This window comes from Pseudophryne corroboree, chromosome 8 (assembly GCF_028390025.1).
Source record: "Pseudophryne corroboree isolate aPseCor3 chromosome 8, aPseCor3.hap2, whole genome shotgun sequence".
Taxonomy (NCBI): Eukaryota; Metazoa; Chordata; class Amphibia; order Anura; family Myobatrachidae; genus Pseudophryne; species Pseudophryne corroboree.
This window is the reverse complement of record NC_086451.1, coordinates 143,412,791-143,432,031: the sequence shown is the minus strand read 5'-3', so window position 1 is coordinate 143,432,031 and position 19,241 is coordinate 143,412,791. Positions and strand designations below refer to the sequence as shown.

Sequence of the window (19,241 nt, the reverse complement as noted above, 5' to 3'; positions counted from 1 at the left end):
CCAAACATATTTGATCTATATGTTGAGCTGAACCGGTTTATTCGCACATTCTGCAGAAAAAGGTTCTTTGCAAAAAAGGCTGGTATAGGGAATTGTTCTAACGAGGTACCTATTGTACGAGACGCTACTGATGATCCTATAATAAAGATTCTTGAGGAGCTAGGGGGAGACACTAAAACCCAACCAGTCACTAAAAAGATCTTTGAAGTAGATAACAAAATATGCAAATTAAAATCTGACTTTTTTCCCATTAGTTTTAAAAGTAGTCAGGTGGAAACTTTTTATAAAACTACCCTAGAAGATTTCAAAACGATATGTTCTTCAAAATGTGACACCAAACAAAATTTAAGCAAATGGGAAAAACAAGCTATTAGAAAACTAACAAAAGATACTTCAATTATTATTAAAGAAGCTGATAAGGGGGGTGGGCTCGTAATACAAGACAGAAAGGATTACATCCAGGAAGCAATACGACAATTGGGAGATGTAAACTTCTATGAGGTCCTTGTACCAGATCCCACCCCCCTCTATCAGAAGGAATTATATGCCCTTCTACAAGGAGCTTCTCAGGATGGAGTGATATCTAAAGAGGAACTGAAGTTTATTTTTCCTTTACATCCCACTATTCCAGTCTACTATCACCTCCCCAAGATTCACAAGTCCCTCACCTCACCCCCGGGACGTCCCATTATTTCTGGTGTCAACTCCCTCACTTCTTTTCTTTCAGCCTATTTTGACAGTCATCTCCAACCGCGTGTCTCTCAACTAAGGTCCCATATCAAGGATACCATGCACTTTTTAGAACTAATTCAGGGGGTTACCTGGAAACCCTCATATGCATTCGCCACTCTGGATGTATCCAGTCTTTATACTAATATACCTCACCAAAAAGGTGTACAGGTTATTAATCAAATATTATCAACGGATGGTGACCTTTCTGAGAGACACCGGGAGTTTATTGTCAATTCTATTTCCTTCATTCTCTCTCACAATTATTTTCTTTTTTCTGACACATTTTATCGTCAAACGATGGGAACCGCCATGGGGACGAGATTTGCGCCGAGTTACGCCAACCTTTATGTTGGACACTTAGAAGAAGACCTCATTTGGGGAGGCGGACTCGGCGATCATCTCGTCCTCTATGGGCAGTACATCGATGACCTTTTCTTTGTTTGGGATGGGGACCATAGCACTTTTTCAGATTTTGTTAATTTTCTCAACACTAACACATATAATTTAACCTTCACTTCCAACTTCAGTTCCTCGAAAATCGATTTTTTAGATATCTCTCTAGAAATAGTGGATAATTGTATCCACACGTCTAACTACACTAAGGATGTTGACCATAATTGTTATTTAAATTACAAAAGTGCACACCTTCAGTCTTGGAAGAGCAACATCCCCAAAGGTCAATTATTACGTATCAAAAGAAACTGTTCTACTACCAAAGCTTTTGATTCCCAAGCAAAAATATTATTAGAATCCTTTCAAGATAGGGATTACCCACAACATCTATTAGACAAAGCACTCGTAGAAGTTAATCAGGTTGATAGACAGACACTCCTTTATCCAAAACCCAAAATTTCTGTTGACAACAAGAAAGAACTGGCCTTTATATCCAGATTTAATAATCGATCCAATCAGATTAAAAATACGATTAAACACAATTACCATATGCTCCTAAATGATCCGATTTTGAATGGTATTCTTCCAGCTAAGCCAGAGTTTATTTTTAAGAAGAACAAGTCCCTAAAGAATATATTAGCACCCAGTCAATTAAAGAATCCATTAAAAATTAATTCATCAAACATAGGAACAAAATTGGAAAGTGGGTGGTTAACGACAAAACCGAAGGGTTTTTACAAGTGTGGTGCCAATAAATGTACAACATGTTCGCATGCGTGTAACAAAACCAAAAAGATCGATATGGTTTTGGAAGAGAAATGTATAAATATCTCCTCGTTTATTAATTGCAATACGTCATGGGTTATATATCTATTAAAATGCAGATGCAATTTAAAATATGTCGGCAGAACAACTAGAGCGTTGAAATTGAGATTCATGGAACTTCGCAGAAATGTCCAAAATGGGCTAATGAAACATAGCCTATCGAGACACTTCGCGTATCACCACAATAAAGATCCTAGTTCCTTGAAAGTTATTGGATTAGAATATATCCCACCAACATGTCGAGGAGGAGATAGGTACACTCGATTTTGTCGTCAAGAGATTTACTGGACATTACAGCTGAACTCCCTGTATCCCTGTGGCTTAAATGAAGCCTTAGAGCTTAATGCGGTACTCTAATAACTGGTAATAATTAATATATCTCATAATTATGATAATCATAATATGGACTTGGTTCATTTCTCTCTCTTCTCTTTCTTTTTCTATTCATAGATCTCTTCATAGGGAATGCTATTTACTCTAGATATATTATTTGCAATGACTATTACTATGTGAATGCAATTTCTTAATAACACCACAAGATGTCACTATTCAGTTATGAAAGTAGATAATTCTATAATTTTTAATAATGATACATATATTATGAAGTCCATACAGATCTATATTAGGTTATATTTATACTGGCATCTATAGATAATTACCACTACATTGTCTTGTATATAGGATCGTTGAATATAACAATCCTCTATTGTATTCTTATATATTAGAGGAAAGAAATCTCTCCCTTTTTGTTTGAAAATATATGTATGTCCCACTCAAGAACATATATACATATTTCATATGTCTCTAATTTAGGGGATTAATACTTTTGGGCTCTTTCTTCCTCTCCTCTAATATATATTAATGTGTTTCCAACTGAGGGCAAAAATATGCCCATTATGGTTGCCGATGACGCGCCCGGACTGCGGGTATCGGTTACTTCCGGGAGTCACGTCACGGGCGGGTCTAGTCACGTGACCTAGACCTCGATGTGTACGTCGCGGCTCTCGCGAGCATTTAGGCCACTACCTCGAGAGCCGCGTCAGATGGGGGGATCCGGTCATGTGATCATGACCTCACTTCTGTTCCTTAGAGCCATCGCGAGTACTACAGCCGATCACGTGCATACAAATAGCGTCACGTGACCGGCGTTTTTTTAACTTCAGAGCCTATCATAGTCTGGTATGCGTTCCAGACACAGGAAATACACACACGCGGTCACATGATCGCAATAGTGAATTAGGAAATGCTCCTATTGTTCTATATATTGATTTCAGATAATAAGAAACAAAAGGGATTTCCGAATACATATACACTTGTCTCCATATATTACCAATGAATAAAACTGGATATAATTTTATTTTTTGTGTTAATTAATGATTTTAATTTAAGTACAGCTGTTAACAATGGGCAATCAGCACAGCCTTTAAAAAGGGCAACTGCACAATGGACACACATACACCTTGATAAAGCTGTTGACACAGCGAAACGCGTCGGTTTACAGAGGCCTCCACTACAACCAAAAACCTCCTATCCTGGAATACGCCTAGAAGTCCTGCACGCCTGAAATGGGGAACTTGTTGGTGTCCGCAAGAGGAGTTTGAGACCATGCTTTCAATAGGACTATAATTGTCCATAATCAAGCTTCAAAAGGTTTTCCATCCACTCCGTATGGACTTTACATCTCCACAAGTTATATCTATACCCCTTGGACTGTGGCAATATTCTCCAAAGGATTCTATACAGGAGACTGTGTGTGGCCTCTACAAGTGGTAATATACCGAATGAAGTGCTGTGCTGTGTTTGCCCTGTTTTTTACATATATATATATATATATATATATATATATATATATATATATATATATATATATATATATATATTTTTTTTTTTTTTTTTTTTAAATTTCTAATTGTATTTATGGTTGCAACCAAATATTTTATTTTGTAAAATAAAGAAGTTATATTGTCTTTATCCAGTATATAGTGCTGTATATCTTTTCCAAGTATTTACTCCCGAACATGAAGCCTGCACAGATCATTTATATCTGAAAAGTACTTTTTGTGTGTAAATGGGAGGCAATCAATTGATCGGAGGGGAGTAGAAACCTGTGGCGACCAAAAGTCGCCACCAGGCCTGAAGCATGGCCAGTGCAGCAAGACCGCGAGGGTACACGCTGCACTCGCTGCTTGGATCCAGGCTGTCGGGCTCCTGGCATTGGTCTCCTGACCGCCTGGATCCCGACTGCCAGGATCTCGTACTGATCCTGTGTAAATGTTTGTATGTGTTAATACATATACTTCCTGATGTCCATCTGGGTCGGGTCTTGTGCTTTGTTATTTTTTTAATCCCTGGAATGCCTACTTGCACTGAACAGGACCTAATCTACACTAGGAATAGGTGATAAAGTTTTTTTTTTTTACAGGTTATGTAGATGCAATTGGATAAAAAATACATGAATGGCTACAAGGATTATAGGTAAGCATGTGTGAGTGAGTGTGCAAGAGAGATTATAACAACAATCCATATCATGGTGTGTGAGTACTTTTTTTTAGATTTCCTTTATATGGTGACTATAGGTAATACCCCGCATGCTGGTACTTATGGTTCCCTAACTACCAACATGCAGGGGAGGCTTGCTGGGATCTGTAGTCATTCCTGTAAGACAATTTGTAAGTCATTTTCTTGCTGTGCTCATTTGTTTTTGTTCTTTGGTAGGCGCTTTGGAACCCCTGTGGCGCCATATAAAGGATAACAATAATAATAATAATAATAATTAATAAAGCCAGTCCCTAGAGTGTAGCTTTGTGGCTCTACAACTTTTGTGAAACTGAGAGCACTATGAATGGAAGTGCTTGCTGGGTCTTGTAGTTCTACAAGAGCTATGAGAACAGCCATTCCACACATTAAACTATGGCCTTGCCTGCAGAAACATATAGCTACCCTACTACTCAGGCACAATATATGACAAAATAAATAAAATAAAAGGATATGGATATCCTTAAAACCTGTACTGCATGTTGACAGGTTTGTGTACTTGCAGACTAATACCCCTTTTCCACTAGCTGTTTTTACCCGTGTTTTTGCACGGGGGCGCGCATCGACACAGGTTTTTAGTAGGTGGAAACGGGTCAACACGGGTTGAGTGACCCGGGAATCCAACCCGGCTATTTACCTGGGTAGAACACGGTAATGACACGGATAGCGGTGCAGTGGAAACGGTCATTACACGTGTTTTCAGACCCGAGTAACGCTCTGAGACGCTGATTGGTGCTTCTGGGGCACTGGAAGATGATGTCATCCCTGGGAGACACGCTGGGCACATGCAGGCACCGCAGCAGCAAACAACACTACGCTGGGCACATGCAGGCAATAAACTGGAAACTGTGAGATACTCTCCAGGGGTAGCATACCACCAGAGAGCAATCGCTAATCTCCTGGCTGGCTCAATGGGCTTCCGGAACCTGGTGGTCTGCATGGTTATTGCGGGGGACAGTAGTTCCAAAACATACTCGATTGTAGCGCGAGACATCCTGAAGTTTGACATCCACTGCTCCTCCTGATATGCTAGAATAGTCTGCATGAATGCTTCCCCATGTCTGATCTCTCATCCACATTCTTCGGCTTGGTGTAGAGTTCATTGTTATGAGAGAAATAACAACAGTGGATGATATACGCGCTCTCCTCCTTTTCAAATATTTGCGTCGATAGGTAGCCCTCTCTGCAAAGAATTGAGCTCTCCTTCTCCAGCTCTGCAGTAGGTAGCACAAGGTGAAAAGCTGCATCAAGCTGTCTGTACCAGAAAGCAGCAGTAAACTGCAAACAGTCTGCGACTCCATGCTAGACACAGCTACTGCACCGGCGTCCATTGCTGCAATGCTGTGAGCAGGCCCCACCCCTCCGTTTTGGTCCTTTTGATGACATCATCTTGATGAGACAGTAAAAAGTCAATTTGTAATGACAGCAATAGGCTTTTACAGAGCTTACCCGGGTTAGGTGGAAACAGATCAGACACGGGAATAACCCGTGTCGAAGTGTAGTGGAATTGGGGGAGCCGACACGGGTTGTAGCCGTGTTAAAAATCCCGGATCGGACACGGTACGTAGGTGGAAAAGGGGTATAAGTGTGTCAGGCTTACAGCTGCTTTTGCACCTATTGTGATACCACAGTTTTCTGCCTTGCTGGGAACTAGTGCACTGTGCAATAAAATGGCATTTGCTAGGATTGCTTTAATGAAGCAGTTAACATAACGTATGCAGAAAAATGTTAACCTTTAATGTGATTGGCAGTACCATATACTGTAAATAATGTTTTCATATAACAGTCAGGGTCTGGGCAGACCCTTCAAAACCATTAGTTTGATGGGGTTTATCTGTTACTTGCATTGTAAACAAAAACTTTTAGTTCAGATTTACATTTTGAATAGCATTATTTCTATAATTCCATTAAATGAATCTAGTTATTTTACCAACTTTATATGGCGGCGTAGGGAAAGGATATGAAGCAGGATTGCTTACAGAACTAAAATATCTTTATGTGTCTCATAATCGCTTAAAAATATATTCTGCGAGATTCAAGGTATCTTTTCCCATTCAACTTGAGGATTTGTTTTTATGGCCCATTGTAATGTGGCGCTAAAAGGAAACTCTTGCCTGTTTATTGATTGTTAGGATCTGGTATATACTCCTCAGTAAATAAACGTCAATGGTTTATACAATAAGATCAAAGCATGTGAGGTACTTGCAATATCTGGCCAGTATTCCACCTCACCATTTACTGTATGACTAATTCGATTTTCCTACCTGTTAAATCATTGTTGATCACAAAAGGATTCTTGAAGCGTTCCCAAGGTTTGTGATGACTGTCTGCATTGGGCTCTTCAGTACCATTCTATAAAACAGGATGGGAATACATCATCAATTTTGCCCATGCTGCGCCTGTGATTAAGTAAAACCTGATGTTAACACACACATTAATATAACAACAGTCTATACAAGCACAGTCATTATGGGGTATATGCAATTGCGGTCGAATTCCCGAAATTGTCGAATTTCGGGTCATTTTCGACCAAAAAAAAAATTTGCCTATGCAATTCAGTGCTTTCCGACCAAAAAACGGACTTTCAAAATTCGACTTTTTGAAATTCGAATTTTTGCAAATTCGACTTTTCTGCAATGATACAAGTGCTGCAATTCAACCAAAGCATATTCAATTCAAGTTTGGAAATTCGACAGCAGTGCTTTTAGACAGCAAATTCGTCATTTTCAATCCGCCACACTTTGGAGGGTGAAAACAAATAAAAAAAATTTAAACATGTTTTTTTTTGTGTTTTTTTTTTTTGGGAATAGCAGATCTATTTATATTAGAAGGGATTAGGTACTTTTTTTTCTTTTTTTTTTGGAGGCACAAATATTATTTATATATTTTTTAAAATATTTTTTTTTTTTTTTTATTGCTGGAACGGTAAAATCCTAAAAAAAAATGGCGTGGGGTCCCCCCTCCAAAGCATAACCAGCCTCGGGCTCTTCGAGCTGGTCCTGGTTCTAAAAATGCGGGGGGAAAATTGACAGGGGATCCCCCGTATTTTTAAAACCAGCACCGGGCTCTGCGCCTGGTGCTGGTGCCTAAAATACGGGGGACAAAAAGCGTAGGGGTCCCCCGTATTTTTAACACCAGCATCGGGCTCCACTAGCTGGACAGATAATGCCACAGCCGGGGGTCACTTTTATGCCGTGCCCTGCGGCCGTGGCATTAAATATCCAACTAGTCACCCCTGGCCGGGGTACCCTGGGGAAGTGGGGACCCCTTCAATCAAGGGGTCCCCCCCCCAGCCACCCAAGGGCCAGGGGTGAAGCCCGAGGCTGTCCCCCCCATCCAATGGGCTGCGGATGGGGGGGCTGATAGCCTTTTGTGATCATGAAAAGAATATTGTTTTTTCCAGCAGTACTACAAGTCCCAGCAAGCCTCCCCCGCAAGCTGGTACTTGGAGAACCACAAGTACCTGCATGCGGGAGAAAAACGGGCCCGCTGGTACCTGTAGTACTACTGGAAAAAAATACCCAAATAAAAACAGGACACACACACCGTGAAAGTAAAACTTTATTTCATACGTCGACACACACATACTTACCTATGTTCACACGCCGACATCGGTCCTCTTCTCCATGTAGAATCCAGGGGTACCTGAAAATAAAAGATCAATATACTCACCTCAGCCATGGTCCAGAGATAAATCCACGTACTTGGAGAAAAAAACAAAACGCAAATACCCGACCAAACGGACTGAAAGGGGTCCCATGCTGACACATGGGACCCCTTACCCCGAATGCAGAGAGACCTGTCAGTGACAGCTGTCACAGAAAGGTCTCTAAAGCCAATCAGGAAGCGCAACTTCGTTGCGCTCATCTGACTGGCTCTGCGCGTCTGAGCAGACAGCGCATCGCACAGCCCAGTCCATTATATTCAATGGTGGGAACTTAGCGGCTAGCGGTGAGGTCACCCGCCGGTCAGCGGCTGACCGCGGGTTAACCCCACCGCTACCCGCAAAGTTCCCACCATTGAAAGTAATGGAGCGGCTTTGCGATGCGCTGTCACAGCACAGACAGCGTACAGCCAATCAGGTGAGCGCCACGGAAGTAGCGCTTCCTGATTGGCTAAAGGGACTTCAGTGACAGGAGTCACGTGATGTCCCGGCATTCGGGAGAAAGGGGTCTGATGTGAAAGCATGGGACCCCTTTCTTAGTCCGGTATGGATCGGTGTTCGTTTTTTTGTTTTGCCAAGTACGTGGATTATCTCTGGACCTGGATTTACCTCTGGACACTGGAAGGTGAGTATAATTTTTTCACAGGTACCTCGGATCGTCGGAGACCGTGGCAGTCGGCCTGTCAACATAGGTAAGTATGTGTGTGTCGGTAGTGTGTAATAAAGTTTTACTATCACGGTGTGTGTGTACTGTTTTTATTTGGGTATTTTTTTCCAGTAGTACTACAGGTACCAGCGGGCCCGTTTTTCTCCCGCATGCTGGTACTTGTGGTTCTCCAAGTACCAGCTTGCGGGGGAGGCTTGCTGGGACTTGTAGTACTACTGGAAAAAACAATATCTTTTTATTATCACAAAAGGCTATCAGCCCCCCCATCCGCAGCCCATTGGATGGGGGGGACAGCCTCGGGCTTCACCCCTGGCCCTTGGGTGGCTGGGGGGGGACCCCTTGATTGTAGGGGTCCCCACTCCCCCAGGGTACCCCGGCCAGGGGTGACTAGTTGGATATTTAATGCCACGGCCGCAGGGCACGGCATAAAAGTGACCTCCGGCTGTGGCATTATCTGTCCAGCTAGTGGAGCCCGATGCTGGTGTTAAAAATACGGGGGACCCCTACTCTTTTTGTCCCCCGTATTTTTGGCACCAGCACCAGGCGCAGAGCCCGGTGCTGGTTTTAAAAATACGGGGGATCCCTGCCCAATTTTTCCCCTGCATTTTTAGAACCAGGACCAGCTCGAAGAGCCCGAGGCTGATTATGCTTTGGAGGGGGGACCCCACGCCATTTTTTTGGGGGGGGTTTTCCCGTTTTTTCCCGTTTTTTAAAATCGCGGCAAAATCCGCCAAATCGGCCGATTTTCGCCCGCGATTCTGGCGAATCCGTTTTTCATTGAATATGGTGAATTCCGGAAGCCACCTTCCGGAATTCACCTGTCGAATTAAGTCGAATTAAAAAACGGTGAAAAATTGCCGCGATTCGCCGTGAATTGCATATACCCCTATAAGTTCTCAATACACACAGTATAATGAATGAAAGTCATACAACCATCTGTGGAGTACCTCCGGGAAGATAAACCCTAAGGACAGATGTCTGTGTGCCTATTGGACAGCATATGTCTACAACACTAACATTAAGGTTTACTGGAAAAATCTGTAAAACAACATTATGCAAAAATTAAACACACCAGTCGCATGAATGAGAGGATTAATTCACAAATTCTCTCTTTTTAAATGTAAGCAATCTAATTTATAAAACGTTTCAACATCGCTTTCATAGTGTAGGGGTGCTATATTATCATACTGCCGCAGCAAAGTCCAGAATTATTACTAAATGCAAATATTAAGGGAAGTTTTGATAGGCCCTTTACACTATGTATCCTTTGATAACATTTGTAAGAAACGTTTACTATTTCCAGGTGGAAAACATGGATTTATCACAAAGGGCATAGCTACTGTAGATGCCAGTAGTGCTACTGCTATGGGTCCATAGCTAAGAGAGACACACTTTGGGTGATATGCAAGGGTCCTTACAAACCTTTACCTTCGGGCCTTCAATATATGTAGTTATGCCTCTTGACTTGCTCATTGTAATGTGTTATAACTAGTGATGTGCACCGAAAATTTTTCTGGTTTTGTATTTTGGTTTTGGATTCGGTTTTCTGCGGCCGTGTTTTGGATTTGGACGCGTTTTGGCAAAACCTCCCTGAAAATTTTTTGTAGTATTCGGGTGTGTTTTGGATTCGGGTGTTTTTTTACAAAAAACCCTCAAAAACAGCTTAAATCATAGAACTTGGGGGTCATTTTGATCCCATAGTATTATTAACCTCAATAAGCATAATTTCCACTCATTTCCAGTCTATTCTGAACACCTCACAATATTATTTTTAGTCCTAAAATTTGCACAGAGGTCGCTGGATGGCTAAGCTAAGCGACCCAAGTGGCCGACACAAACACCTGGCTCATCTAGGAGTGGCACTGCAGTGTCAGACAGGATGGCACTTCAAAAAATAGTCCCCAAACAGCACATGATGCAAAAAAAAAAAAAAAAAAAAAAAAAAAAAAAAGAGGTGCACCAAGGTCGCTGGATGGCTAAGCTAAGCGACCCAAGTGGCCGACACAAACACCTGGCCCATCTAGGAGTGGCACTGCAGTGTCAGACAGGATGGCAGATTTAAAAAATAGTGCCCAAACAGCACATGATACAAAGAAAAAAAAAGGAGGTGCACCAAGGTCGCTGGATGGCTTATAACTAGTGATGAGCGGGTTCGGTTCCTCAGGATCCGAACCCCCCCGAACTTCACCCATTTTACACGGTTCTGAGGCAGACTCGAATCTTCCTGCCTTGCTCGGTTAACCCGAGCGCGCCCGAACGTCATCATTCCGCTGTCGGATTCTCGTGAGATTCGTATTCTATATAAGGAGCCGCGCGTCACCGTCATTTTCACTCGTGCTTTGGAGATGATAGCGAGAGGACGTGGCTGCGTTCTCTCAGTTTCTGTGTTCAGTGTGCTGCAAATATCTGCTCAGTGTGCTGCAAATATCTGTGCTCAGTGTGCTTGCAAATATCTGTGCTCAGTGTGCTGAAAATATCTACGTTCTCTGCCTGAAAAATGCTCCATATCTGTGCTGCATTGTAGTATATAGAAGGAGGACAGTGCAGAATGTTGCTGTGACCACCAGTATATATATAGCAGTACGGAACAGTAGTCCACTGCTCTACCTCTGTGTCGTCAAGTATACTATGCATCCATACCTGTGCTGCATTTTAGTTGTGCGCAGTATATAGTAGCAGGGGACAGTGCAGAATGTTGCTGTGACCACCAGTATATATATAGCAGTACGGTACAGTAGTCCACTGCTCTACCTCTGTGTCGTCAAGTATACTACAAAAGTTCAGTTAAATGACCCAAAACTCAAAATTAAAAGCGTCTGATGAGAAGCGTAAACTTGCCAATATGCCATTTACGACACGGAGTGGCAAGGAACGACTGAGGTCCTGGCCTATGTTCATGGCTAGTAGTTCAGATTCACATGAGGATGGAAGCACTCATCCTCTCGCTAGAAAACTGCAGTGCCACTCCTAGATGCACCAGGTGTTTGTGTCGACCACTTGGGTCGCTTAGCTTAGTCACACAGCTACCTCATTGCACCTCTTTTTTTTCTTTGCATCATGTGCCGTTTAGGGACTATTTTTTAAATCTGCCATCCTGTCTGACACTGCAGTGCCACTCCTAGATGGGCCAGGTGTTTGTTTCGGCCACTTGGATCGCTTAGCTTAGCCATCCAGCGACCTCGGTGCAAATTTTAGGACTAAAAATAATATTGTGAGGTGTAAGGTGTTCAGAATAGACTGGAAATGAGTGGAACTTATGGTTATTGAGGTTAATAATACTATGGGATCAAAATGACCCCCAAATTCTATGATTTAAACTGTTTTTGAGTTTTTTTGTTTTGTTTTGTTTTTAAAAACACCCGAATCCAAAACCCACCCGAATCCGACAAAAAATTTTCAGGGAGGTTTTGCCAAAATGCGTCCGAATCCAAAACACGCCCGTGGAACCGAATCCAAAACCAAAACCCGAAAAATTTCCGGTGCACATCAATAGTTATAACATGAAATGGTGGGGATTATAAAGTTTCATAATCTGAACTGGCATCTGTAATGTGGCACAATATGCAGTGGAGGCACTATAGTTTGGTATAATATGAACTGGGCAAACTGCATGTCATAATATGAATTGATGTCACAGTGCTGGATAATATGTACTGATAGCCCTACAATGAACTAGAGCACTACTGTGGTTCATAAAATAGACTAGGGCCCTAATATGGAGCATAACATTTACTATGGCAACAGTATGGTTCAGAATCCAAAAATATACTGGTAGGTTAATTGGCTCTCAACAAAATTAACCCTAGCGTGAATGTGTCTGTGTGTACACGTGATAGGGAATATAGATTGTGAGCTTCACTGGGGCAGGGGCTGAAATGAATGGGAAAATATTCTCTGTACAGTGCTGCGGAATATGTGTGCTCTATATAAATAACTGGTAATTAATAAATAAATAATAAATATATTATTATGGGTTTAAAATTAACAATTGCTGTGGATAGGTGTCTCTAGACGCATTAGTACAGGGGCCCTTCAAAATGTTGCTATGGGTCCCACAAAGTTCTGGCTATGACCCTGATTTATCATCTATAAATTACAGTAGATGTAGATATACAAATAATTATAAATCAATAACGGTCAATTAATGTGCTATAAATAATATTAGCCATACATATATGCATATCCATGGGGAAACACAGATTAAAGTCTATTTAACCACTATTGCAAATTATAGGAATAGTTACAGCTATGTTGTTTCTGATGGCACTCAGTGGGTTGCAGTGTGAGCTGTGTCACAGAGAGCGCAGAATGGCGATGGTTCTAATTTCCCGGGTCCACGTCTGTTGGTACTCAGTGGGACGTAGTATGAGCACCTTTTTTCTTGGAGTAATTATTAATTCTTATAACTAGTTATAACTACAGGACGAGATCAGTGAGATAATTTCATAAATTAAGAAAATAAGCATCTTATACCTTGTCCAGAGCGGCAACAACTGTAAATTTTGCAACAACTTGTAGCCTTTGGTTATCAGAGTACTTGGACCTTTTTTCTAAGTACTGAATATAAGTCAATGAGATGGCAGGATGGGGATCCAAAGTGTCTTCTAACATACATGACTATGCATAATGGTGGCCACTATATCGACCAGACACCAACAAATACACTGGATAACATGCAGATATAATTCACAGGAATTTATAGGTTAACTTACCTTGTGTGTTATAGTAGTGTTAAAAAGCAATCTATTTGTCTTTATATGTTTATCTATATTCTCAGAAAGGTCCGTTGTAGAATAATTTATTGACATGATGACAAGGCCAACAGATTACACTATTTAATTAAAAGCATTTGGTAATAAAAAAAGAAAAAAGAAAAAATCTCCCAGCAAAGCTCTGCATAACTGAACGTCTGAAATAAAATGTTTAGAAAGTAAAAACTGAACCTATCAGCAACCACTACAATATTTGCATGAGACATTATGTATTCAGGAGGCGCGTGATGTCAATTGCAAAGATTGCAAAGAATATTCAGTGAAAAGGTGACACAGGCTCACACCTAGGTGTGAGCCTGTGTCACCTTTTTACGGAATATTCATCACCGCTTGGACCTCTGTGGACTCTGCCAAAAAGCGCTGCCATTTGTACCCACATCCATATAACAAGGACCGAACTTCATTGCAACTATGCACTACTGGTGAGGACTTTCCTGTTGTATTGCCACACTACTGGGACAGACATTCCTCCAGCGTTATTACAAGCATTCGGCCCGGGGATTGTGCAACAACCCCAGGATAAGGGACATTCAAACCGTGCGGGTCCCATGGGGACATTGGATCAAGCGGCAAGTGATTAATCTTAGAGATGAGCGGGTTCGGTTCCTCGGAATCCGAACTTCATGTTTTTTTTTCACGGGTCCGAGCGACTCGGATCTTCCCGCCTTGCTCGGTTAACCCGAGCGCGCCCGAACGTCATCATGACGCTGTCGGATTCTCGCGAGACTCGGATTCTATATAAGGAGCCGCGCGTCGCCGCCATTTTCACACGTGCATTGAGATTGATAGGGAGAGGACGTGGCTGGCGTCCTCTCCATTAGAAATTAGATTAGAAGAGAGAGAGAGATTGTGCAGAGTCAGACAGAGTTTACCACAGTGACCAGTGCAGTTGTTGTTAGTTAACTTTTATTTATTTTAATATAATATATCCGTTCTCTGCTATATCCGTTCTCTGCCTGAAAAAAAACGATACACAGCAGCAGCCAGTCACACAGTGTGACTCAGTCTGTGTGCACTCAGCTCAGCCCAGTGTGCTGCACATCAATGTATAAAAGGCAAAGCTTATAATAATTGTGGGGGAGACTGGGGAGCACTGCAGGTTGTTATAGCAGGAGCCCCCAGGAGTACATAATATTATATTAATTTAAAATTAAACAGTGCACACTTTTGCTGCAGGAGTGCCACTGCCAGTGTGACTAGTGGTGACCAGTGCCTGACCACCAGTATAGTAGTATATTGTTGTATGTATTGTATACTATCTCTTTATCAACCAGTCTATATTAGCAGCAGACACAGTACAGTGCGGTAGTTCACGGCTGTGGCTACCTCTGTGTCGGCAGTCGGAACTCGGCAGGCAGTCCGTCCATCCATAATTGTATTACAATATATACCACCTAACCGTGGTATTTTTTTTTCTTTCTTTATACCGTCGTCATAGTGTCATACTAGTTGTTACGAGTATACTACTATCTCTTTATCAACCAGTGTACAGTGCGGTAGTTCACGGCTGTGGCTACCTCTGTGTCGGCAGTCGGCAGGCAGTCCGTCCATCCATAATTGTATTATTATTATAATATATACCACCTAACCGTGGTTTTTTTTTCATTCTTTATACCGTCATAGTGTCATACTAGTTGTTACGAGTATACTACTATCTCTTTATCAACCAGTGTACAGTGCGGTAGTTCACGGCTGTGGCTACCTCTGTGTCGGCAGTCGGCAGGCAGTCCGTCCATCCATAATTGTATTATTATTATAATATATACCACCTAACCGTGGTTTTTTTTTCATTCTTTATACCGTCGTCATAGTGTCATACTAGTTGTTACGAGTATACTACTATCTCTTTATCAACCAGTGTACAGTGCGGTAGTTCACGGCTGTGGCTACCTCTGTGTCGGCAGTCGGCAGGCAGTCCGTCCATCCATAATTGTATTATTATTATAATATATACCACCTAACCGTGGTTTTTTTTTCATTCTTTATACCGTCGTCATAGTGTCATACTAGTTGTTACGAGTATACTACTATCTCTTTATCAACCAGTGTACAGTGCGGTAGTTCACGGCTGTGGCTACCTCTGTGTCGGCAGTCGGCAGGCAGTCCGTCAATCCATAATTGTATTATTATTATAATATATACCACCTAACTGTGGTATTTTTTTTTCTTTCTTTATACCGTCGTCATAGTGTCATACTAGTTGTTACGAGTATACTACTATCTCTTTATCAACCAGTGTACAGTGCGGTAGTTCACGGCTGTGGCTACCTCTGTGTCGGCAGTCGGCAGGCAGTCCGTCCATCCATAATTGTATTATTATTATAATATATACCACCTAACCGTGGTTTTTTTTTCATTCTTTATACCGTCATAGTGTCATACTAGTTGTTACGAGTATACTACTATCTCTTTATCAACCAGTGTACAGTGCGGTAGTTCACGGCTGTGGCTACCTCTGTGTCGGCAGTCGGCAGGCAGTCCGTCCATCCATAATTGTATTATTATTATAATATATACCACCTAACTGTGGTATTTTTTTTTCTTTCTTTATACCGTCGTCATAGTGTCATACTAGTTGTTACGAGTATACTACTATCTCTTTATCAACCAGTGTACAGTGCGGTAGTTCACGGCTGTGGCTACCTCTGTGTCGGCAGTCGGCAGGCAGTCCGTCCATCCATAATTGTATTATTATTATAATATATACCACCTAACCGTGGTTTTTTTTCCATTCTTTATACCGTCGTCATAGTGTCATACTAGTTGTTACGAGTATACTACTATCTCTTTATCAACCAGTGTACAGTGCGGTAGTTCACGGCTGTGGCTACCTCTGTGTCGGCAGTCGGCAGGCAGTCCGTCCATCCATAATTGTATTATTATTATAATATATACCACCTAACCGTGGTTTTTTTTTCATTCTTTATACCGTCGTCATAGTGTCATACTAGTTGTTACGAGTATACTACTATCTCTTTATCAACCAGTGTACAGTGCGGTAGTTCACGGCTGTGGCTACCTCTGTGTCGGCAGTCGGCAGGCAGTCCGTCCATCCATAATTGTATTATTATTATAATATATACCACCTAACCGTGGTTTTTTTTTCATTCTTTATACCGTCGTCATAGTGTCATACTAGTTGTTACGAGTATACTACTATCTCTTTATCAACCAGTGTACAGTGCGGTAGTTCACGGCTGTGGCTACCTCTGTGTCGGCAGTCGGCAGGCAGTCCGTCCATCCATAATTGTATTATTATTATAATATATACCACCTAACTGTGGTATTTTTTTTTCTTTCTTTATACCGTCGTCATAGTGTCATACTAGTTGTTACGAGTATACTACTATCTCTTTATCAACCAGTGTACAGTGCGGTAGTTCACGGCTGTGGCTACCTCTGTGTCGGCAGTCGGCAGGCAGTCCGTCCGTCCATAATTGTATTATTATTATAATATATACCACCTAACCGTGGTTTTTTTTTCATTCTTTATACCGTCGTCATAGTGTCATACTAGTTGTTACGAGTATACTACTATCTCTTTATCAACCAGTGTACAGTGCGGTAGTTCACGGCTGTGGCTACCTCTGTGTCGGCAGTCGGCAGGCAGTCCGTCCATCCATAATTGTATTATTATTATAATATATACCACCTAACCGTGGTTTTTTTATACCACCTAACCGTGGCAGTCCGTCCATAATTGTATACTAGTATCCAATCCATCCATCTCCATTGTTTACCTGAGGTGCCTTTTAGTTCTGCCTATAAAATATGGAGAACAAAAAAGTTGAGGTTCCAAAATTAGGGAAAGATCAAGATCCACTTCCACCTCGTGCTGAAGCTGCTGCCACTAGTCATGGCCGAGACGATGAAATGCCAGCAACGTCGTCTGCCAAGGCCGATGCCCAATGTCATAGTACAGAGCATGTCAAATCCAAAACACCAAATATCAGAAAAAAAAGGACTCCAAAACCTAAAATAAAATTGTCGGAGGAGAAGCGTAAACTTGCCAATATGCCATTTACCACACGGAGTGGCAAGGAACGGCTGAGGCCCTGGCCTATGTTCATGGCTAGTGGTTCAGCTTCACATGAGGATGGAAGCACTCAGCCTCTCGCTAGAAAACTGAAAAGACTCAAGCTGGCAAAAGCACCGCAAAGAACTGTGCGTTCTTTGAAATCCCAAATCCACAAGGAGAGTCCAATTGTGTCGGTTGCGATGCCTGACCTTCCCAACACTGGACGTGAAGAGCATGCGCCTTCCACTATTTGCATGCCCCCTGCAAGTGCTGGAAGGAGCACCCGCAGTCCAGTTCCTGATAGTCAGATTGAAGATGTCAGTGTTGAAGTACACCAGGATGAGGAGGATATGGGTGTTGCTGGCGCTGGGGAGGAAATTGACCAGGAGGATTCTGATGGTGAGGTGGTTTGTTTAAGTCAGGCACCCGGGGAGACACCTGTTGTCCGTGGGAGGAATATGGCCGTTGACATGCCAGGTGAAAATACCAAAAAAATCAGCTCTTCGGTGTGGAGGTATTTCACCAGAAATGCGGACAACAGGTGTCAAGCCGTGTGTTCCCTTTGTCAAGCTGTAATAAGTAGGGGTAAGGACGTTAACCACCTCGGAACATCCTCCCTTATACGTCACCTGCAGCGCATTCATAATAAGTCAGTGACAAGTTCAAAAACTTTGGGTGACAGCGGAAGCAGTCCACTGACCAGTAAATCCCTTCCTCTTGTAACCAAGCTCACGCAAACCACCCCACCAACTCCCTCAGTGTCAATTTCCTCCTTCCCCAGGAATGCCAATAGTCCTGCAGGCCATGTCACTGGCAAGTCTGACGAGTCCTCTCCTGCCTGGGATTCCTCCGATGCATCCTTGCGTGTAACGCCTACTGCTGCTGGCGCTGCTGTTGTTGCCGCTGGGAGTCGATGGTCATCCCAGAGGGGAAGTCGTAAGCCCACTTGTACTACTTCCAGTAAGCAATTGACTGTTCAACAGTCCTTTGCGAGGAAGATGAAATATCACAGCAGTCATCCTACTGCAAAGCGGATAACTGAGTCCTTGACAACTATGTTGGTGTTAGACGTGCGTCCGGTATCCGCCGTTAGTTCACAGGGAACTAGACAATTTATTGAGGCAGTGTGCCCCCGTTACCAAATACCATCTAGGTTCCACTTCTCTAGGCAGGCGATACCGAGAATGTACACGGACGTCAGAAAAAGACTCACCAGTGTCCTAAAAAATGCAGTTGTACCCAATGTCCACTTAACCACGGACATGTGGACAAGTGGAGCAGGGCAGGGTCAGGACTATATGACTGTGACAGCCCACTGGGTAGATGTATGGACTCCCGCCGCAAGAACAGCAGCGGCGGCACCAGTAGCAGCATCTCGCAAACGCCAACTCTTTCCTAGGCAGGCTACGCTTTGTATCACCGCTTTCCAGAATACGCACACAGCTGAAAACCTCTTACGGCAACTGAGGAAGATCATCGCGGAATGGCTTACCCCAATTGGACTCTCCTGTGGATTTGTGGCATCGGACAACGCCAGCAATATTGTGTGTGCATTAAATATGGGCAAATTCCAGCACGTCCCATGTTTTGCACATACCTTGAATTTGGTGGTGCAGAATTTTTTAAAAAACGACA

General features: G+C 42.5%; 1 long non-coding RNA gene across 2 annotated transcripts in view; it reads right to left on the bottom strand.

Moving 5' to 3' along the window:
- LOC134947569 (uncharacterized) overlaps positions 1 to 19,241 on the bottom strand; it is a 79,116-nt gene that overhangs the window by 38,659 nt on the left and 21,216 nt on the right. For both annotated transcript variants that reach the window (XR_010182628.1, XR_010182629.1), the window contains exon 2: positions 6,750 to 6,837. This is a non-coding gene — a long non-coding RNA (uncharacterized LOC134947569). The remainder of the gene's footprint in view (positions 1 to 6,749; positions 6,838 to 19,241) is intronic.